Source organism: Physella acuta, unplaced genomic scaffold (assembly GCF_028476545.2).
Source record: "Physella acuta isolate Inbredline_101_S28 unplaced genomic scaffold, ASM2847654v3 ptg001707l, whole genome shotgun sequence".
Taxonomy (NCBI): Eukaryota; Metazoa; Mollusca; class Gastropoda; family Physidae; genus Physella; species Physella acuta.
Genome location: NW_026733219.1, coordinates 125,001 through 130,000, shown reverse-complemented (window position 1 = coordinate 130,000; position 5,000 = coordinate 125,001). Strand labels below are relative to the sequence as shown.

Here is a 5,000-nt window from a genome sequence, read left to right as displayed (position 1 = left end):
ATGCGATATAAAAAATACTTAATCCTTTTACGAATAATTCTTGTTCGGAATTAATGATGGTCAACAAATTAATAGTACACAATATAAATTTTCTATTTGTACTTCTGAAACAGCTACTGCTAAATCTGGCGAGAGAGTGTTATTGCACTCTACTCTTCACGGCTTGACTTAGTCCTCTTTGCTTCTTGTGGAACATGGGCCTTTGCCATACCCTTCCATTTTTCCCGATCCCCGGCTATTAATTTTGCAATCTCTCAAGACATCCCTGTTGGCTTCAGTTCTTCGAGAAGACTCCACCTCCAGGTCTGCCTTGGGCGCCCACTCTTCCGCTTTCCCTGGGGGTGGGGGTTCACTCCAGCGCATTAGAGTGAGATTCTAAACGACATAACTAACACAATACCGGGGACCGAAAACTGATTTGTAAAGATCTTTTAAAATCAGAATATTTTAACGTGAGGGGTGTGTAGTATAGCAAACTGGTGATTCTAATGGGTTTGAAAGAGTAGGACAACGATATTTCTAGAGAAACCAGCTCGAATCAGCTTAACAAAGTTCGGCTAAATTAACAACATTAGCTGAGGATTATTAGTCGTACAATATGGTTCGAGTTATAGGTATGGATTAAGCCATTTAAGAGCTTGCACATAGGATGAGAGTCTCGAAGTTTAAAACAGTGTAAGAGAAACAAAAAACTCACCAATAGCCACAGACAAAACAAGCGCAGCAAGGATAATCAACATCTTCACGTCGTGAATAGACTACAACTAAATCAACTGTTAAAGTTACTGGAAAGATTTCATAGAAAAGATAACAGTTTTTAAAATTTATACCTCAAAAAATCGTGAGAAATTGTAGATAAGGTCACTATAAATAAATGTGTAATCTTTTATTTTTTACTTGAGGTCAGCCTGCATGCTGTTTACCATTTGGTTATAGGCTTCTTCTTCTTCTTCTTCTTGATTCTTAATTGTAATATTGGTGAAATTTTACTCAATTACAATTAAGAACTACATGTCAACCTGTTCTACGTCTTATGGCCCGTTGACTCTGATTTCAGCCTGCTTTTTTTCTGGATTTTTTTCCATAGCCTTTGTCCACAAAAGAGGTGCCTACAAGACTGGAGTTGTCATAAGTTGCTTGTTTGAAGAGCATTGTTACTCTAACAAACTAAACTCGAACAATTCATTTTTAAAGGAGGTTAATAATTTTTTTCTCAAATACATTCTTACATTAAAACAATGGAAATACTTCAGGTTATTATAAAATATACGACTTACTCACCTTAAGTTGTATTACACAAATTGTACACATCTGTTAAATGCTATAAACAGTTATCAATATCCAATCTAAGTTCACTAGTCACTTATACACAACGTATACAGGAACTTATTGTCAGAAAACTTGTGGTGAAAGCCGTCACTTTGGCAGACTGTTCAATGTAGAAGTATTTAATTCTAAAACACGTAAGTACTTTCTATAATGTGGGCTGTATTTGAACGATGACATTTTGAGGGTATCGCTACCCTGATATAATCCCTTAACACTAACCTTAGATACAGCACAAACTTAAACCATAAAACTGAGTTCATTCCTGACTGAAATTAAATCTAGTCCTAACCCACAATGTCACAGCATTACCGTTAAACCTAACTAACACCTCGCTTAGACATTTCTGGCATTTCGGAACCAAAGCTTATCTTTGACATACCGGAAACACCAGAACTAGCTTAAGAAGTCTCTGTAAAAAAATACCTGATCAGATTTAGCCAACCCCGACTACCACATCACCCACCTGCCACCAAGAAACTTTACTGGTTTTTCTTCATACGTTTGGTAGCTGGCTCAAGTACGGGGTTGAACAATGCTTCATGGCAACAGATAAGTTCACACATTCAGCATGTACTTAAGGGGATATGCGCGGCAAAAAATCACAAAATTTCTTGTTTTTCGTCATGATGGGTTTCTTGCACTTTTGGATACATAGACCATTTTTGTATTAAGAAAATAACTTTAAAGAGAAAAAAAAATTACCTGATTAAATTACCATTTTTATGACCCTATTAATTAAAAAATAATCAATTTTTACCAATTTTACACGCTCTCTATGAAAAGTTTTATATCCGTCATCATATTGTATTTGGCATCATTGGAAAGCTGGATTTCTCCTTTATTTGATAATCTTATTTTCCATCATCTCGGAAACACCCAAAGCTTACAATCGGCTTTGAAGTTAACACAGATATGGTATTTTCGTGACCTACTTTTCGTTACTTTTGGCTGTTTTTCTCAGTTCGAAGGTTTTTAACACTACAAAGCCTACTACTTTTTTATTTATTAACCAATTGCCACCATATTTTCAGTAATTATTCTTCATGTTAAAATACAACAAAATACAACTTTTGTCACTAGGAAATTGTGGTGGCTTTCAAAGAAAAAAGTATTTGGTAATTAATTAAAATGCAAATTTTGAAACTTTTGAACACTAAAAATGGTACGATTTCTTACTTTGTAAAATTCTTACGAGTTGCTATTTCAAAAAGTTTTCGTGACTAAAGTTTTAATATATACTGAAATATAAGCAGTTTAAATTTGATTGCTATAGGTGCATAAATAAAAAAGCCTTAGCATTTTTAAAAGTACCAAACAAATCAAAATGGCCGAGGTTTTTTTGGGTTTCCATGACAACCCCTTTTTTTGTGCTGTTTAATACTTACTTTCATATGCCAAACATGATAAAGGTATTCAAAAGGCTTTAGATATTAAATTGTAAAAAATAGGAAAAAAACGCGCATATTCCCCTAAGCATATACCTGCTATAAGAATAAATTGGCTACTTAAAAAAATATGTGTGTATGTTTGTGTCTGTGCGTATGTGTGTGCGTGTGCATGTTTATTCAATAATTTAATAATAATACTTTGTTTACTCCAGGACAAATATTATCTTAAAATCAGAAGGTGATTATAATACAGATGGAATCGTTTAATTGACAAGTAATTAGCCATTAAACTTGGACATCTACAGTGTCGAGTTTACTACAAGAACGATAACTCTGTGTCTATCTAATGAGGTGAATACCGATGCCGACCCCTACCCGGGGAAGTCCTGTCAGGTTTAGGATGTCCTGTAGGACAATAATGCTATGGCTGGGGATGTCGTGACGTCATTGAGAAAAATGTGTTCCACTTTTTAAGACACTTTAAGATTAAAATGATGGATAATCACGATTTGATTTGATTTTTTCAACCCTCTTCTGATTACTGCCTAGAACTACTTTTAAAAAAAAAATGTTTTTTTTTAAAGTCTTATCTCTTATAGTCTGTTGGTCAATGTTAATTGTCTTCAGTCAACAGTACTAGACACGACACAGCTCCAAATTTCGTTAGAAGATCCAAAGATGAAGATCTTCATTATCTTTTCACTGTTGGCAATAGTAGCAGGTTAGATATCTTACATTTAAAAGCAATTAATTAATTGATAAACATATTTATGCAGATTGTTTTTTTAAAATGGCACAGATGTCGATTTTTCTTTTTTCGGATAAATAAATGTATCTTTTGTAACAGCTTTTATATGCTTTATACTGTTTGCTTATTGTTTGATTTGTGGTCGTTTATCCTTTGTTAAGTTTTCAAACGAAACTTAAATAACGTTTTTATCGACGGCAATACACACTTTTGTCTAATAATTACGTTTATCAAGCTTATAAACGAAACTCAAATATATATTTTTATTGACTGCAACGCAAATGTATTTACTAATAATTTCTTCTGTCAACTTTTTACGCTTTAAAGCGAATCTCAAATATATATATATATATATATATATATATATATATATATATATATATATATATATATATATATATATATATATATATATATATATATATATATATATATATTGAAGGCAATATAAAGTTGTGACTGATAATTTCCTTTCCCCCAGGCTCGCCCGTCCCTCGGGCTTTCTGTGACTCATTTGACGTGTGTATATTGGGATTGGAACCCGTACCCTCCATATACCCGGGAATCACATCATTTGGGCTGATGTGTACCATTGGCACTGTGTGTACCCACACCATCTGTGGTAACAAGTGTCTATAGACAGCAGCTCGATCTGTTGCAAGACTGATAAACTTCATTTGAGATTGACGCAATCACATCTGCTCAGTAAAAATACGAAACTGTTTCATAAAGCGTACCATCGGTTAATTTTCGCTAAAAAACTATAAGGCATCAAGTTTAACCCCATTCATAAAATAAGAATTAAAGTTCTGTAAATTATAAATGTGTTTCGTGTTTGATTATTTAAATCATAGCAGATAGAATATAAATCGTGGACTGGTCTTCCACAGACTTACTTGTACTGATTAATCTTTTATAATCGTGTTCTGTTTTAAATTGTTGCTGGACAGACTTTGATGAGCTATTTCAAAGTTTATATGAAGCATCTCATCTTTAATTAAGGGCAATATATGTAAATATTTAAATAGATACGCTCCAATCTATAACAAATAAAGCACAGCAATCGACAACCAAGACAACAAACCATGAATTAAACTACTCAAAAGTACGGTCACGGCAAATAAACACAATAGCCTTATTTTGAACAACACAAAGCTACAACCACGCTTCTCTCCTACAGAGTTTCTTCCAGGCATCTCTTAGAGGGGGGGGGAGGGGCAAAATACCCCCCTCCCCGAAAATATTCTACCCCCCCCCCCCCGAACGACATGAAATTTATATAATTTATATAGAAAATATATACTTTTAACAGTGTCCGCCCCCCCCCCCCCGAAGAAAGTCTACTGCCCCCCCCCCCCCCCCCCGAAAATTCCAAGTGCCCCCCGGAGAAAAAAGTCTGGAAGAAACACTGTGTGGTGCTGGTGAAGAACTTTCTAGAAAACTTAAAATTTCATCCGTAGCTAGTTTCTTCAACCTTACAATACATTTTAATTAAAGTCTAACCATGTTACCAATACAAACATTACATTTATTTT

At 34.2% G+C, this 5,000-nt stretch overlaps 1 long non-coding RNA gene across 1 annotated transcript in view; it reads right to left on the bottom strand.

Moving 5' to 3' along the window:
- LOC131930041 (uncharacterized) overlaps positions 1-876 on the bottom strand; it is a 1,627-nt gene extending 751 nt beyond the window's left edge. Inside the window, exon 1 of the long non-coding RNA XR_009384075.1 lies at positions 698-876. This is a non-coding gene — a long non-coding RNA (uncharacterized LOC131930041). The remainder of the gene's footprint in view (positions 1-697) is intronic.
- Between the last annotated feature and the right edge of the window lie 4,124 nt (positions 877-5,000).